This window comes from Schistocerca piceifrons, chromosome 7 (assembly GCF_021461385.2).
Source record: "Schistocerca piceifrons isolate TAMUIC-IGC-003096 chromosome 7, iqSchPice1.1, whole genome shotgun sequence".
In the NCBI taxonomy this organism is placed as follows: domain Eukaryota; kingdom Metazoa; phylum Arthropoda; class Insecta; order Orthoptera; family Acrididae; genus Schistocerca; species Schistocerca piceifrons.
This window is the reverse complement of record NC_060144.1, coordinates 280,994,393-281,013,027: the sequence shown is the minus strand read 5'-3', so window position 1 is coordinate 281,013,027 and position 18,635 is coordinate 280,994,393.

The following is an 18,635-nucleotide window of genomic DNA, read 5'->3' as shown; positions in this document are numbered from 1 at the left end:
TTTGATTTTCAAACGGCTGAGCAAAACTGAACGTACTCAGACGTTACTCTCTTTACTTATTCTGATCATCACTAAACTGACACACAATATTTTTAGCGCAACGCAATCTGACTTTTAATAATCCCTACAAAAGAATGGCCCTGACTAACAATAACCTGTTCCTTTCATGAATCACTTACCTCACAAAAATCTTCATGGCTCGAAGTACTGCAATACAGCGAGCGCCAATACTGCCAGCTAAATAAAAGATTCCAACTACTAAAGGAACTAACTACTGATAGGCGTGGTTAGCAAATGAAAGATTTTTATAGAGAACAAACAGTTTATTTACCTTAATAGTGTTCAAAAGTCATAATATATATATATATATATATATATATATATATATATATATATATATATATATATATCAGTTCATGACATCCAGTCTTACAAATTTACTGTCTCTGATGGACACACGTCCAGATCATCCGCTCTCAAAACTCCGCCATTTCTCTCCCCACATCCACAACTGCTGGCGGCTCACCTCCAACTGCCCAACGCTACGTGCTGTTAACAGCCAACTGCCCAACACTACAATAGCGACTATTTCAACAATGCCCACCAGCCACAGACTGCACACAGTACATCCAGTGATTTTCATACAGAGCGCTAGGTGACGTTACCAACATAAAAACCTAAACAGCCTATTTACACATGGAATGGGTTCATAGATTCAGCTGGCTCAACAATCTTGTGTAAATCGTACGCAGAAGAGACCTACATTTCTCTGTAATTGCCAAATACCTACCACAGGTCTTGGATCTCTGGAGGAAAGCTCTGCCTGTTACAGATAACATGCACAATATACACTAAAGCGCCAAAGAAACTAGTGTAGGTATGCGTATTCAGAGATATATAAACAGGCAGAACACGGCGCTCCGGTCGACAACGCCTACATAAGACAATTTGTTAGATCGGTTACTGCTGCTAAAATGGCAGGTTATCAAGATTTCAGTTTGAACGTGGTGTTATAGTCGGCGCACGAACGATGGGACAAAGCATATCCGAGATATTCATGAAGGAATTTTCCCGTACGATCATTTCACGAGTGTACCGTGAATATCGATATGGGCTTTCGGAGCCGAAGGCCCACTCGAGTAACCTTGATGACTGCATAACACAGACCTTTACGCCTCGCCGGGGCCCGTCTACATCATCATTGGACTATTGATGACTGGAATCATGTTGCTTGTTCGGTTGAGTACCGTTGCAAATTGTATTGAGCGGATGGATGTGTACGTGTATGGAGACAACCTCTTGAACCCATGGATCCTGCATGTCATCAGGGGACTGTTCAAGCTGGTGGGGCAAGTGCAGTTGGAGAGATCTGGGCCCCCCGATACGTCTAGATACGACTCTGACAAGTGACACGTACGTAAGCATCCTGTCTGATAACCTGCAAACATTCATGTCCATTGAGCATTTCGAAGGACTTTGGCAATTCGAGCAGGACACTGCGAGACACCACACGTCGAGAATTACTACAGTGTGGCTCCAGGAACACTCTTCTGAGCTTAAACACTTACGCTAGCTACCAGATTCCACACACATGGACATTACTGAGCATATCTGGGATACCTTGCAGCTTGCTATTCAGAATAGATCTCCACCCCCTCGTATTGTTACGGATTTATGGACAGCCCAGCAAGATTCATGTTGTAAGTTTCGTCCAGCACTACTTCAAATATTACTCGAATCCATGCCACGTTGTGTTGCGGCACTTCTGAGTGCTCGCCGGTGCCCTACACGATATTAGGCTCGTGTACCAGTTCTTTGGCTCTTCAGTGTAGTAATGGATGTCTGAAACATTTTGTCCGTGATTTGAAATTTGGAATACGTCTAGAGATATGCAACGGAGTACCGAGAACACATTAGAACAGAAAACTCCCCAACTGTCTCATGTTTCTGGCAAAGAAACAGTTACTGAAATTTTCCTCTGGCAGATCTCGTTTACCCTTTGTAGTGATAAACTGTAGGGGCAGTTTCTCACCCGAAAGAGAGCCCTGAACGTCTCTCCGCTTCTGCGCCCTCTTTGTCATGGCTGTTGGCCGAATGAAGGTGACTTGTTATGCCAGAAGTCGTCGGTCACTATTGCTGACGTTTTCCATTCAGAAGTTAGTCGTTGGCGGGTATCAACCCCTGACCGAGGACGTTTTGACTACTAATAAAAGATACTATTCCTAGACCATGGTATATGAGATTAAACAAATCTTGTAGTAAAATGTAAATAGCGAACCTGACTTCAAACATAAGGAGACCAGACTATAAAGCTCCCAGTCGGTGGATGAAACAACTGAACGATACGGAACTCTAGCAAAAGGAGTATCTTCAGGGCGACCAAGTATTTCTAAAGGAAACGATTCCCATCCATACAGTTCCTTAAAAAGAGATTGCTTATCGAAATGTACCGATGTTGGAGACCTGGAATTTATTTCTGATTGACCTGCGTGGTTCTGATTTCATTGCCTATCTTCTGCGTGAGTGGAAAGCTAAGTGTTCGCTGTTTTACAAGAGACATGACAAAACATTATCATATTTATTGATAATACTAACTGCTGTAACGATTATTACAATTTTCGCTGGCTGACGGATGTTGCACGGAACTAAGCTTTACTGATATTTTTGTCTTTTGCAACAGACACCCGCCGTTTATGGCTGGTTAAAATCATCCTCAAGGCTTTTCCATTCATTTTTCTCTTCGATTGTGTGCACCCTTGTTTTCCTCATACGTTACCAATATAATTTACCCACATTATCAGTCTTTTGTTACTATTGGAACAATGTTAAGAGCTTCCTTGGCTTGTCAACTGTCTTATATTCTGACTTCATTTCTTACCCATTTCCATTTAATTTTCATTGCGTTCATAATAACAACTCCCACTCCAGTCTGTCATAGTGAGTGAAATACTCAGTTCTTCAAGTTTTGCTAGGAAGCACTGTTTTAAAATGGTTACAAATCTAAATATCACCGCTTAAGTTGAAATAATTAATGTCAACACAAATATCAGAAGCGTCTTTGAAACCTGTACGCCTTATAGATATCACGTTTGTCAACTTATGCTGTTCTGCTTATTGCTTTTTCTGAATGTCTGCCTTCTGCTATTGCCTTTAACATCAAACTTCCTCAACCTGTTTGTGACTGCTTTCTTAATTGCCACTATATCTTATCGTCTTATTATATATCACAATGAATTAAGGATCGGTCGGCCTTTTTGCAGATACAGATATTATTATTTTGTTGTATCAGGCAAAGATGTTCCATCTTACTTGTGGAATCCTCAGTGTTTTCTTTAATTTCCTGATATACAAACGTATCGATTATTTTTAGGTTAGGCAATATGATACATCAGATTTTGTTACGTAAATAGTATATGCACTTTACATTTAATATTACGTTTTGTGTACCCTGCGGCTGCCAATCAAAATCAGTCACAGATCAATGTTAGCACACTGTTTCATCTGCAAACATGACGGCTGTTAAAAAACGTCTGCACTGAATTTGTTTATTATCCAATCCTTAAAATGTATATTTTCGTAAAATTCGTTGTATGTACCCATTTCCTTCCTTCGCCATTGGTGCTTGGCTAGTCCTTAGCTGTGGCAGGTTTGTTTTTAAATACAAAATGTGTTTTTGTGTAGCTGATCTGAACCTATGGACATGGGTGAAAGTTTTGTGAAGCTTAGGTATGGTGAACTACCGTTTGTAGCTTGTTATTCACAGATTATTTACCAGTGTTTACTCACATTTTCTCTTGCTCGTTTGTAAATTCTGCGTGGCTTCGACACACGTTTCACTGCAAACATTTGCGTCTCTGATGCGCTTCCGACTTTGGTTTGTTTACTGATGTGTTGAATAGTGGTTTCTTAAAGGGTACAGTTTGGCCATCGGTAAATTTCTAGTTCTGTTTGATAGCTTTTTGGATGTGGTACTTATCTTCTATTGTTAAAAACTGCTGCTTTTTGGACGTGGTACCTTTCTTCTATTGTTAAATATTGCTACAGATGATTACAGTGGTTTAGAATTTGGAGCTCTCTTTCTATGCCATTGGGATGGTGGTTGTTTTTATTGAGGTTGTTTTCGAATGTGGAATGTTTAATGCCACCTTTCAGTGCTTTTAAATGTTCTGGAGATCTTATTCTGAAATTCCTATACTTCTTACCGATGTACACTGAATCATTCTTCTCAGGGTTAGATGATATATAAATGCTTTCTTGAATGGTGGTGTCAGGTATTTTTGATTTTGTCTGCTAAGTGTTGTTTGTTTTGTATACCACATTTATAGCCTGTTTCTTCATGATGTTTCCTATTCTGTGTGTTATTTCGTTATCTAATGTCAGGGTGTTCTTGTTGTTTATGGTTTCTTCATCATCCGTGCCTTGTGTATTTTGTTGTTCAGTTGCCACTGGTGTGTGTGTTGTGATATTGTTTGTGTTCTGTGTCAGTTGTGTTTTTATTTTGTGGTTTAGTTTGTTAACAGTGCATATCTTGTAACCATTTTCTGTGGCACTCTCTCAATTTGGATAGGTCTTGTATGCAGCTATCTTTGTCCATTGGAATTCTATTCAGCCTGCGTGGGAGGCATCTGAAGCTGGCATGCTTATGGGCTGTCACAGTGGTTTTCACTGCTGTGAATAACTCTACTGGCTGATGCAGGTTTTCTGTACATTGAGAACCGGTGTTTGTGGTTTTTATTTTCTGTTGTGATGTCTAGGAAATCTGTTTGTTCCTTCTTCCGGGTTCAAGGGTGAAATGTATTTCTGCGTGAGCGATATTGGTGTCTCTGTGTAACTGTAGTATCTCGGCATGTGTTTAAACTATATAATGTTACCAGTATATTACTTTGTACTGTTTTAGTTTTATAATTCGTCCGAAGATTGTTTTCATGGTGTTTAAGGAAGATGTCTGCCAGCAGGCTACTTATGGGTGATCCGCTGGAGAGTCCATCCCGCTTGATTTAGAATTCATCCTTAAGTATGAAATAACTTAAATATTTTATGAGACATTTCACACTGGTACTATTGGAAGGTCATGGATTATGTAAAAATTTTTCATAAAATAAAACGGTCCTAACAGCATAAAGATTTTGTTGTTTCGACTACAGTTCTGGTCATCATCAGACTGCTTACTCCGCGAGAGTCAACTGAAGCTGGCGAGGAGCAGGCGCCACTGTAGGAGGCATATTACTATTGCTCCTCCTAGAGCGGCGTTTACTCCTCGCCACCTTCAGCAAACTCCCGCGGAGTAAGCAGTCTGATGATGACCAGCACAGTGGTCGAAATTCTTCACCAGTAAATAGACAAACTTCTTTATACGGTTGATACTGTTTTATTCTATAAAAATGTATTAATTTTGTCCTGTGATTACCTTAAAAATAGTTGAGGCTTCCGATGTCTGTGTTTGTGGGACAGAGTTTGTCAGTCTTAGCTGTCTTTCAATTGTTTTTATTGTTCCTTCAGTTGGTATGTAAGTGTATATTGTGATGTCGAATGAGAGTAGTGTAGTTGTGTTGGGTACGTTCATATGTCAGATTTATTTTTAATGTGTCATTAGTCTCTTCTAAGCTTCGTACTTTAATATTATTGTACTACACTAGCAACAAAAAATATAAAACCTTCATCAGCAAAGAGAAGGGAGTTCAGTTCTGTTTCTATTTCTTTTAGTCTGTTTAAGGTTCTGAAAGCTTCCTCTAGCACTTCTCAAAATTATTATGGTGGTAAAACATCTTCTGGTTTGACTGATCTTCCAATTCAGAATGTGCACACTGTCCTGATATAGTTTAATGGAAGTATAGCATTAATGTATGTGCTCTTCAATATCGTAGCACAGGTTGAATCAATTCATTGTTTTTCAAGCCTCTAAGTACAGGTTTTGCTTAAACTCAGACTGAAGTCTATAAATCTACAAATCCCAGACAAAGTTGTAAGTCGAACTATTTTTAGAATCCAGATAACGAGTTTCCTAGATTTTTATTGTGCTGTATCTACCTTATTGTGCTGTATCTACTGATACTAGTTTGTCCCTTACTTTTGTATTCAACCATCCATTGTTGAAGGGAACTACTTGTAAATTTCGGCAGACGGTTGATACACGTCATCCATCTTCTTTCTGATGAAGCAGAGCAACTAGACTAGCATTGTTCCAGTCTTTGGTCACAGTCTTTCTCCTGTAGTTTTGTAGGGCGGGCAACCATAGCCAAAGTTTGACATTTTTTCAAAGAAAATTCCGCACTGGCTGTATGAATGACCTTTTTTTTATTTTATTTTTTTGACCAGTTAAATTCATAGTCGTTCTCCTGAAGATATTCTGTATACAGTTCAGCAACTTTCCATTATCTTTCCTCCAATCTTAAACATTGCACTGGACACTGTATTTCGAATAGCTTCACACACGTCATTTGATTTCACTACCAATATGTCATTAATTTTGTTATTAACTATCCATGTTTCTCTCATTAATCAATGTAATACTTTAAAATATTTTTAAATAAACGCTTTCTCGTTTACGTTTTCAGTGTGGCGCCATCTCTCGCCTTTGCTGATCACAAGTGATATCCACTCTACTCTAATTTTTGTTTCGCCTCCTTTATTCTGTAGCTGTATTCAGTTATTTCTCTAATCAAAATTTTGTTGGAGAGTGTCTCTGAAATATTTCCAAAAAATTATCGTAAGGTATCATATATCTGCTTAGTTACTTCGTAACATATTCCATAGAACATTTGAACAATTCTTTTATCGAAATGTTAAAAAACGAGTCAGTTTCCAGGGTACATTCACATGCTTAGTGATAACATCAATGAAGCCGTTAGTTCTTTTAGTCCTACTTATGCAGCAACACAAAATTTTTTTTAAATTTTATTCATTGATTTAAGGGGACAACAGTTTTTAAACAGAAATTAATCCTGAAATATCCAGGATAAATGATTTTACGGCAGATTCAAAATTTGCTTCGCTATCTGTCACACGTTTTACGTTATTGGACAAATGATGTAAGATTTTTGTTGTTGCATTTCTGAGCCACTAATGACTTTAGTAATATGTAATAAAGGCAATTCTTCCTTCTAGTTTTGTAGGAATGAGTCCGACTCTTCTTCTCAAATTGTAGTGGATTATTTATGACGAATTTAATTAGCGCGAGTAAGTATTGTGACGGCACAACTAAAATAACTAACTCCATGACGTGCTGCCTACATGACGTCTGTAGGTTAACACCCAATTATTCTTACTTTTGGCTTTTGTGGAACTACATTTTATTTCTAAGTGGTGAGTTACCACAGAAAATTATCCCACAACATATTATTCAGTGGAAATACTCAAAATATTTAGGAGGTTAATGCGCTTGTTTCGAACTCTAGCAATTATGTGATGAGCCCAACTATCTGAACTTAACTCTTTCGGAAGGAAAATAATTTCTTTCTTCCTCTTCAGGTTTTCACCAGTATGTACACCCAAAACGTAGGCACGTGCTAACGTATCTACTGACTTCTGCACATATCCTACATTAATTGTTGGAATGACACTATTTATTCTACAGCAGTGAATATAATACGTTGTTCTTAAGAACCGCTTAAAAATTCCTTCGAAAACATCAGTTGCAATCTCGTCTGTTTCTTTCTGTCCAACAGTATTTAACAGTATTTATTGTAACACTAGTATCGTCTGCAAGAATTAGCAGTTGTGCTTGTTCTATGTCAAATGTATGGTCATTCACATGCGAGTATGTAAGAGGTAGAAGTGAAACAACTCTGTCTCCTTTGTGATTTCTCCTCAATCATTAAAGTTTCCAACGCTTTCAAAGTTGTTTAAATTATTCAGCACAACTTATTGGGTTTTATTTGTTAAGTACAATTCAAACCAGCTGACCTGAAGTGTGATGTATGTTTTCCATTTCTTGCTTCTGTTTTCATTGTCATTAAAGGCAAAGAGAAAAGACGAAGCGGTAGCCCAGCGTAGAGCCTGCGCCTACCATCATGTATTTTTTATTTTCAAGTGTGAAAACATAAGATGTTTTTCCTGTGCTTCGGTAAGAGGGAGGACTCTCTCTCTGCTAGTGAACGAAGGTAGACACACGTTATTTTAGAGAGTAATCGGCGGTAGCCATTTTGGTTATGAGAATAAGTGGAAAGTCTGTACTTTTGATGTGTGAGAAGACACAATACATTCGCATCTCGTTAGTGGAAAATTGAGTTATTATTCCAAGTAGTACTGTAACATAGAAGAATTGGAGAAGCCCACCTGTGTACTTGGGAGTTATCATGAAGATCCGATTACTATGTGATGCACACGGAGAAGATTTTGTAGGTGGATACGGCGATCGGACGTAGCATTATTAATTGGTAAGCATAAATCTACAGCAAGAGAAAGACTATTTCGTCCATGCAGAACTAATATGAAATAATATGAACACATTTACATACATAACACCGGTTATTGTGCTTGTCGGCGTGCCGAAAAATTGATCTCATTATTTAAATAAACCTAAACATTTTTAATTGTATATTTTTTATTATGTAATAGAAGCCATCATTTCCATTAGAGTTTTGTTTTTCTAAGAGGATAGCATCATTTAAACAATCAAAAGCCTTGGTAATATAAAAAAAATAATACCAGCTGGAGACATATTATTTTTTAAGGCTCGTGCTACTTGAGGAGCAAATGTATAAATAGCATTCTCATTCGGCAAACCCTTCTGGAATTCAAACTGTGATATGCTAAGTAAGTTGTTTCTACATAAATGTGAAATTTCTCTTTAGTGCGTTACTTTCTGCTGTAAACTCTTCCCATCCACTCAGTAGTTTCCTTATTTATCAAACGCTATCTTATCTTCACAAGTGTTTTCTTCAGATTTTCACTTTGCCTTTAGTTCACTGTTCAATTGGAATTTCCTTTTCATTTGCATTTAGGCAGCAACATGTTTCATTGTTTATCGAAGGATTTCTACAAAAATTTTCATCTATCTTAAATGTTCGCACAGTCGTCTCTTTCCACATTGTTCAACGTGTTAAGTGTCTCAGTTTGTTAGTCACAGTGACTGAAGTCAAAGCATTATTTGGGTCAATGCTTCGTTTAACAAAGATTTTAGATACCGAAAATTGGCAAAGGCCATCCCCAGCACAACGAAATTTCCTGCTAGTATATCACATAAAATCCGAGGTTCATGCGCATAACAGAGTTTCATGATATCTGACTCCTTAAAATAACACAGCCAACTTAATGAGTCCTGTAATGGCCAGTACAGTGTCTGCTGCAAGGGAATGTAAACTGTTTTGTCACCGGCAGTGAACGATTGTGTGGTCAATGGGTGGTGTTGTCATGTTCCCCGGTAGTTATTAGTTGACACAAGAGGAGGCCATTAACGCAGCCTGGTCGCGCTCTCCTAACTGAGCAGCCAGGCTGTAAATACGGGGCCGGGCCAGCGAACTTCCGAACGCGCCGCTCCGCGCTCATCACGTATGCGGCGACGAACCGCCGTCCCGGCCTGTGTGCCGAACCAGGGCTAGACGCAAACAGCCGGCCGCCCTCTGCTGTCAACCTCGAGTGTTGTCACGCCGCGCGGCCACTGTGCACGTGGCGATCATTTGCCTGAGGCGTGGAGCGTTATGACGAGTATATTAGGTGGCCGTAAACTGACAGACGTCAGATGAATGGATGGCCAGCAAGGAACAAAGGCGCAAGTGTGCACAGTGATGATAAAATATACGCAGCTCACAGCAAATACTGTTCAAGTTTTACTTTTAGCTGTTCGTGTCGGAAAGATGACTAACGAACACACACTGAGGTATCAAAAGTCAAGGGATACTTCCTAATATCGTGTCGCACCTCTTTTGCCATGCGTAGTGCAGCAACCTGATGTGGCATGATCTCAACAAGAAGCTGGAAGTTCCAAGCAGTAATCTTGAGCCATGCTGCCACTGTAGCACCACCATAATTGCGAAAACATTGCCGATATAGGACTATGTGCACTATTGCCAGTGGAGGATTATGTCCGAGAACTGACCTCTCTATTATGCCCCGCCAGTGTTCCATAGGATTAATGTCGGGAGATCTGGCAGGACAGCTCATTCTCCCGAATTGTCCACAATGGTCTTCTAACCAGTCGCAAACAGTTGCGGCCCAATGACTTGGCGCATTGTCTTTCATAAAAATTCCATCGTTGTTTGGGAACATCAAGCCCATGGAAGGCTGCAAATGGTGTCCGGTCAATAATCGGTTCATTAGGACCAGAGGATCTTTTTCATTTCATGTAAATACAATTCAAATTGTCATAGAGCCTGCCGGTCGCTGTGACCGAGCGGTTCTACGCGCTTTAGTCCGGAACGGCCCTGCTGCTACGGTCGCAGGTTCGAATCCTGCGTCGGGCATGGATGTGTGTGATGCCCTTAGATTAGTTAGGTTTAACTCGTTCTAAGTCTAGGGGACAGATTACCTCAGATGTTAAGTCCCATATTGCTTAGGGCCGTTTGAACCGCTTTTTGTTATGGAACCACCACCAGCTTGCACAATACGTTGATAACTTGGGCCCATGGCTTTGTGTGGACTGCGCCGCACTCGAACCCTACCATCACCTTTTACCAACTGAAATTGGGAATGATATGATCGGACCACGGTTTTACAGTCGTATAGGGTCCAACCAATGTGGTAAAGAGCCCAGGAGTGGCACTGCAGACAGTTTTGTGCTGTTAGCAGAGGTAGTGGCGTCGGTCTTTTGTTGCCGAAGCTCATTAACGCCAAATTTCTCCGCATTGTCCTTACGAATACTCCCGTCATACGTCGCACACTGATTTCTGCAGTTCTTACACGCATTGTTGCATGTCTGCTAGCACTAACTGCTCCACAGAAACACAGTTGCTCTGCGTTATTAAGTGAAGGCTCTAGATGAGAGATAAACGCTGAAAATTGGTATTCTCGGCACCCTTTTAGCACTGTGTATCTCGAATTATTCAATTCTCTAACGATTTTAGAAATGAAGTGTCCCATGTGTCAAACTCCAACTACCGTTCCGCGTTAAGACTGTTAATTTCCGTCGTGCCGCCATAATCATTTCGGGAACCTCTTCCCATGAATCACCTGAGTACAGATGATACCTCCACCAATGCACTGCCCTTTTATATCTTGCGTAGGTCATACTACCGCCGTCTGTGTATACCTCCGTCTAAAATAAAACAACTTACATCTAAATCTACACCTGTGCTTCGCAACTCACCTTACGGCCTGAGGGTGAGTGTATTTAGTGAGGCACTGTCACTGTCGCGTTTCCCTGTTCCTGTCACTAATTTTTCGCGGGAAGAGCGACTGCTAGAAATACTCCTTGTGGTCTCGAATCTCTCTGATTTTAACTTCATGGCCTTTTCGGGAGATATTCGTAGGAAGAAGCGATATATTGGTTGCGTGTTCTATGATCACACGCTCTTGGAACAACAGTAAACCACATCGTGAATGACTCTTGGGTCTGCTGCAGTAGGTGACTGAGCATCTCTGTGACAATTTTATCCTCACTAAGTCGACCTGTAACTTACTGTTATACAGCAGACTGTTTTATATGCCGTAAATACAAAAGGGACTTACAAAAGTAAACTACTTATTATTATAGCAGGCAAAGTAATTTTCATTGAATGTTGCACTGACGCAGATAGAAGATAATATTTTTCAACGTTGTGATCAATCCTCTGTAAACAGTGGTCGAAGCGCTGTACAACTCGTTGAATTCTTCGACTACAGAAATTCGTTTCTTAGTCACGTAGCCATTCGAGAAACGCTGTGCGAATGTCTTCATCGTTGGAAAATCTACTTGTCACCTAGATGTTCTTACAGCTTGTCGAAAAGATAGAAATCGCAATGTACAAGATCTGGACCTCCCGTTCGGAAACAGTATCGTCCGCGTGTCCTTGGTCAAATTGTTAGTAGCATTTCACTATGGCTGCATGCGACATTGCTTTTGGTCGACATACGGCCAGAATTTCACGCTGAATCTGTGTACAGCTTAGACGTACGTTACCAGTTCTAGCGCCTATTAACTTACGTCCTGTGATGCACCTCTTATCAGTGCCGCAGCAGAACTGTCTGCAGGAAACCCGAAAAATTTACTCTCTTCTGACAATGTGCCACTCGAGTTGTGCAATGATCTTAGTGCCGCATGACACGTGGAATTTACTTTGGAAGATTCTATGTACGTTACAGCAGTGGGGCGAAGATAGGGTGTGAAACACATCCACTTTCCACCATTTGTTAAAAGTAAACATAGCAAAATCAGTACCCAACTAAAACTAAGCATTAATTACACTTTACTACATTTTAACGTCCAAGCGGACAAATTAAAATAAAAAAAGTGAAATAAAAAATTATCACCACAACCATTACTTTCAATTTGTAGAATTTAAAAACTGAAGTTAAAAAATCATTCACAAGAACGATACTTTTACGCGACAATAATACCTTGTAAAATGTCGAAATTCTTACGACAATTTGGTAAAGGTAGTTTTTCTCAACTCACAGCCTCATAATTTTCTTAAACTCCACGAGTGATCCGTAAGTACTGAACAATAAATTTTTAAGCCACCATTTAAGCCCCTTGAAAGCAAGTAAATATTGAGAACTTAGTACAATCAAATGCAACGACTACGGCTTGACTACTATAAAATTTACAGCTGCACCCAAGAAAGGTAGTTTCCTATGACCGAACCAGCCACGGTTCCCCAGTCAGTGCCAACAGACATCGAATTTTTTCAAAGCAAACGTTTACAGAACCTCCAATGCCCATTCAACACCTCGTAAGTCAGATACTTCTTCTCACAATTAAATCAAACCTCACTGGCTACAAATACAACATCGCTTTACTCCTCTAAGAACGCTCAATAATTTTCCATCTTCTCCGTTTCATTTCACAATCATAAGACATCTCCACATATAGATTAAGCCCCCACTCAAAGTAAACAGCGATACAGTCCAAACCGGTGCTATTCTCCAGTCAATTAAGAAACTAGCTCTGCTAGTATACCGGGACATCACTGCGATGCCGCACCGGCCTCCAGAACTAGACTTCACTCTGCCTCCCCATTGCTACCCTCTATGATATCCGATGGTCGCCACCAGCGCGTGTAAAGGAGGGGATACTTCGCAAATATGCCACTCATCCGCACAACTGCATGGTTTAATGAAGAATGAGATTTTCACTCTGCAGCGAAGTGTGCGCTGATATGAAACTTCCTGGCAGATTAAAACTGTGTGCCCGACCGAGACTCGAACTCGGGACCTTTGCCTTTCGCGGGCAAGTGCTCTACCATCTGAGCTACCGAAGCACAACTCACGCCCGGTCTCACAGCTCTACTTATGCCAGGCAAAGGTCCCGAGTTCGAGTCTCGGTCGGGCACACAGTTTTAATCTGCCAGGAAGTTTAATGATTGCTCTACTGTATGGTTGATGATGGCATCCTCTGTGTCAAAATATTTCAGGGGTAAAATGGCCCCATTTATGACCCCCTATAGGGGTTTACTTTAGGCGATGTTGCCAGAAAAATACATAATTAAATAAAGGCGGTTTTTGGTCGTAAGTGGACTGTTAGATCCCTTAGTAGTTTAAGTACACAAGAGAATGTAGAAAGAGGTATTGGGTAGACTGACCTTAGGTAACGTGAAGTGTAGAGTTGGGTATTACAGAAATCTTATGAACTGAGTTCAAGGGTACCTGCGCCAGACCAGGATTTATGACGTATCACATCAGAATTCAACGTAAAAAGGCATCATTTTCTTAACGTGGATAGCATAGCCGTATATTTGTTGAAGGACATTCTGAAGTTTTCCTCCTCAGTTGTTTTTCACATATACTCAGTTTATTATACCTCGTGCGACTGGCGTATTTCAGCTTCTACAGGCCATTTTCAAGCGCAGTAGGTGACAGGATAATTGTAAAACACATCGTGACCAATGGTAATTTAAAATGACCTCTAAGAAGGAAACTGGCCAGTTGTACAAGATAAAAAGTATTGAACAGTTGTGAAAAACAGCGAAAGTGGAAAACTTCAGAATGTCCTTCAGAAAGATGGAGATTGTATACTGCCAGGGTGAATCCGAGTCTGTGATCGCAGCAGTGGAAGGAACGGATGTTTACTCCAGGAAGTTGGGTGAGAGCAGCGGCTGCTTGTCCTGTCTGTAACGGCACTTTAGGGAGGGTAAGCTCTTCAGTTCCCCAAGGAAGGCCATACACAGGGGAACAAGAGAGATTCCACTCGCCTTTACGCTCAGTCTTCCGGTAGGAGGCTATAGTAAAAGATGTAATGCAATCATTAATAAGTAGTATCAACGGTGGAGGAAGGATACAGAATAGCTTTCTTACCTTTGTCAGAAGTTATCACAAGTACCTCAATTAATTAACGTAAATAGCAGTGATCACGAACAAAACAGTAGATAGGTAGGTTGGTCGGGGAAACGAATTTTGTTCCTCAGACATCTTACACCTCCGTTCTTTGGAGACGAAGGAGTGAGCCGTACTTCAGACCGACAACAAAGAATAATTATGGCTCAGACTTACACATTTTTGGTAATCAAAGTTGGCGGGTTTGTCATGATGGTGTGTGTTCGTTTAAAATTACTTAGTATGTTAATATGTATCTCTTTTAGGATCTTCAATAGATTGTGCTCTTAGACTAAAAGCCTCTTCTGCTCCACATACGTGATTGTGCTCGGAAAACTGTCGTACATCTCAGTAAATGTATATTTCCTTACACAATGTTCTCATTCTATGAGATATCTTACTGGAGGACGTAGATATTAACATAAAGAGACAGACTGAATAATTACAGAGCCGTTTCCTACAGCAACCTACCTTCTCTCTAGTGATGTAGCGAAACCGCAAGCCACAACGTCACAGAAATGGCCTGATAATGAACAAGAAATTAGGAATGTTCCTGAAGTACAATGAACAGCACAGGGAATGCTCTATCACAGTTAACACCTACACAACCAAGAACGGCGACAACAGTGCGTGAGTACATGAACATTACTCGTCAGACACAAGACAGCTCTGATAGAGAAAATACAAAAGATCCAAAGAAAATCAGCACGTTTCCTTACATATTCATTCAGTAAGCACGAAAACGTGACGGAGATGCTTAATCAACTCCAGAGACTGGCGCTGCAAGAGAGGCGTTCTGTATGATAGCATGATCTAGTTTTAAAATTCGGAGGGTTTAAGCTCTTGGAAGAGTCAGCTTTTTCCTTAGTAAACCTCGTGTAAGGACCATGGACGTAAAATTATAGAGATTCGAGCCGACACAGAGGTTTAATAGCAATCTCTCTTCCCTCGAACCATAAGCGACTGGAACAAGAGAAGTAGGAAGTGATGCGGTACACAACGTACCCTCCGCCACACACCGTAAGGAGTCCTGCGAAGTATAGATGTGGCTGCAGTAATACAGCCAAGCAGTCCTGGTGGCAACATAGGTAGTAAAGTGATTGTAAAAATGTCTGAATAAATAAAAGATAAACTCCTGGAAATTGAAATAAGAACACCGTTAATTCATTGTCCCAGGAAGGGGAAACTTTATTGACACATTCCTGGGGTCAGATACATCACATGATCACACTGACAGAACCACAGGCACATAGACACAGGCAACAGAGCATGCACAATGTCGGCACTAGTACAGTGTATATCCACCTTTCGCAGCAATGCAGGCTGCTGTTCTCCCATGGAGACGATCGTAGAGATGCTGGATGTAGTCCTGTGGAACGGCTTGCCATGCCATTTCCACCTGGCGCCTCAGTTGGACCAGCGTTCGTGCTGGACGTGCAGACCGCGTGAGACGACGCTTCATCCAGTCCCAAACATGCTCAATGGGGGACAGATCCGGAGATCTTGCTGGCCAGGGTAGTTGACTTACACCTTCTAGAGCACGTTGGGTGGCACGGGATACATGCGGACGTGCATTGTCCTGTTGGAACAGCAAGTTCCCTTGCCGGTCTAGGAATGGTAGAACGATGGGTTCGATGACGGTTTGGATGTACCGTGCACTATTCAGTGTCCCCTCGACGATCACCAGTGGTGTACGGCCAGTGTAGGAGATCGCTCCCCACACCATGATGCCGGGTGTTGGCCCTGTGTGCCTCGGTCGTATGCAGTCCTGATTGTGGCGCTCACCTGCACGGCGCCAAACACGCATACGACCATCATTGGCACCAAAGCAGAAGCGACTCCCATCGCTGAAGACGACACGTCTCCATTCGTCCCTCCATTCACGCCTGTCGCGACACCACTGGAGGCGGGCTGCACGATGTTGGGGCGTGAGCGGAAGACGGCCTAACGGTGTGCGGGACCGTAGCCCAGCTTCATGGAGACGGTTGCGAATGGTCCTCGCCGATACCCCAGGAGCAACAGTGTCCCTAATTTGCTGGGAAGTGGCGGTGTGGTCCCCTACGGCACTGCATAGGATCCTACGGTCTTGGCGTGCATCCGTGCGTCGCTGCGGTCCGGTCCCAGGTCGACGGGCACGTGCACCTTCCGCCGACCACTGGCGACAACATCGATGTACTGTGGAGACCTCACGCCCCACGTGTTGAGCAATTCGGCGGTACGTCCACCCGGCCTCCCGCATGCCCACTATACGCCCTCGCTCAAAGTCCGTCAACTGCACATACGGTTCACGTCCACGTTGTCGCGGCATGCTACCAGTGTTAAAGACTGCGATGGAGCTCCGTATGCCACGGCAAACTGGCTGACACTGACGGCGGCGGTGCACAAATGCTGCGCAGCTAGCGCCATTCGACGGCCAACACCGCGGTTCCTGGTGTGTCCGCTGTGCCGTGCGTGTGATCATTGCTTGTACAGCCCTCTCGCAGTGTCCGGAGCAAGTATGGTGGGTCTGACACACCGGTGTCAATGTGTTCTTTTTTCCATTTCCAGGAGTGTATTATTGAGTATGTTATGGAGTACGACAATTTAATAATGATCTGGGCATCTGAGACTGGATAGATCGAAAAGGAATAGTACGACAGGGGGTGAGAGAATAAGGTACTTGGTACAATTCCGCACAGAGAGCAAATTAATCATTTCTAACACTTACATTAAAAATCATGAAAGTACGTTGCATAGCTAAATATTCCGGAATGTTTCCGACAGTGTATATAATAGGAAGACTGAGATTTGGAACACGCTTTTAAACTGGAAATCATGTACAGAGATAGATGTTGGTTTTAATCGTAATTTATTAGTTATGATATGAAGGTAAAAACTGGATACATTGCAGATTGCAGAAAGGTAGGAAGCTAATGATATAGGATGTCGATAAGGTGAAGCAATGGGATATTGTTGAGCCATTCAAGGGGAGCATTAGGCAACAATTAACTGAAACAGGGGAGGCCAGCACATGAGAAGACGAACAGGTAACATAGAAAGAAGAAACAGTGAATACACAACCACACTTTAAAACTACGTGCAGTTGGTATCTCTGGATAAAACACAGTAGACTGAATATAACTGATGAAAGGAGTTACGTTTTATAAATTGGTACAGTACGTACCACGCAATGAGGGCGAACGAAATGCCTCTCACACATCATGCCGAAGTCTGGAGCCCGTTGCGCTACAAGGCATCTGTCTTATTTTACAAGACGGCAGAAAAAACGCGCATGACAGCCTGGCGAGGCAATACATCACACCGCCGCTCCATCGGGGGCGCCATGACAGGCGAACAGCGAGCGCGAGATGGACGAGCAGATGTCACGGGAGACGAGTGGTGACGATGGCTCACGGTACACGTGTACCAGCAGGAGGAGAAATCCGGCGCGACAGGTGAGGACACACGCCTATATCTCACAGTCCCTACCGCTCATTTCTTCGCCTCAAGCTACACAGGCCTGTATCGTGTTATCCTCTACATAATAGGCGGCAGGCGTAAAGAAAATTTCAGTACTGAGTGAAAGCAGGGGGAGCAAGAGAAGAAGAGAGACATAGAGGGAGATCTGGGGGTGGGGGGGTGGGGGGGAGGAGGGGTGAAGATTAAGAACTAAGTAATTCGTGTAGTAATTGGTTGCTGAAAAATGACTGCTATTACAGCATTTGCAGGGTGTTAAGAAGTTAGTTATTCAAAGGTAACCTTTAATTGTGAACAAGATTAACAACTTACAGAAATGTTTTATAGAGCACTGAACACAGTTTATCTTTACGTTTTATCTACAAATGTTCGATATGCCTACCTTGTGCAACACGAAAAAATGTACCATCTGTAATTAGTTTTCTGCTAGACCTATGTAGCAAGTGTTTATGTATGGCAACTGCTTGTGTTGTCCGTTGTCGCAGCTCGTCGACGTTTCCCGGAAGCGGAGGACCAAAACACTGCATTTAATGCAATCCCATATACAGAAGTCCTTTGGGGTTACGTTGTTGATCATCGCGGCCAGAATTCTTACGGAAATAGGTGGCCATTTCAGGAAGAAAATGTGGTGGCGCTCCATCTTGTTGGAAAATAAAGTGCCGGCTGCGGTGGCCGAGCGGTTCTAGGCGCTTCAGTCCGGAACCGCGCGGCTGCTACGGGCGCAGGTTCGAATCCTGCCTCTCGCAGGGATGTGTGTGATGTCCTTAGGTTAGTTAGGTTTAAGTAGTTCTAAG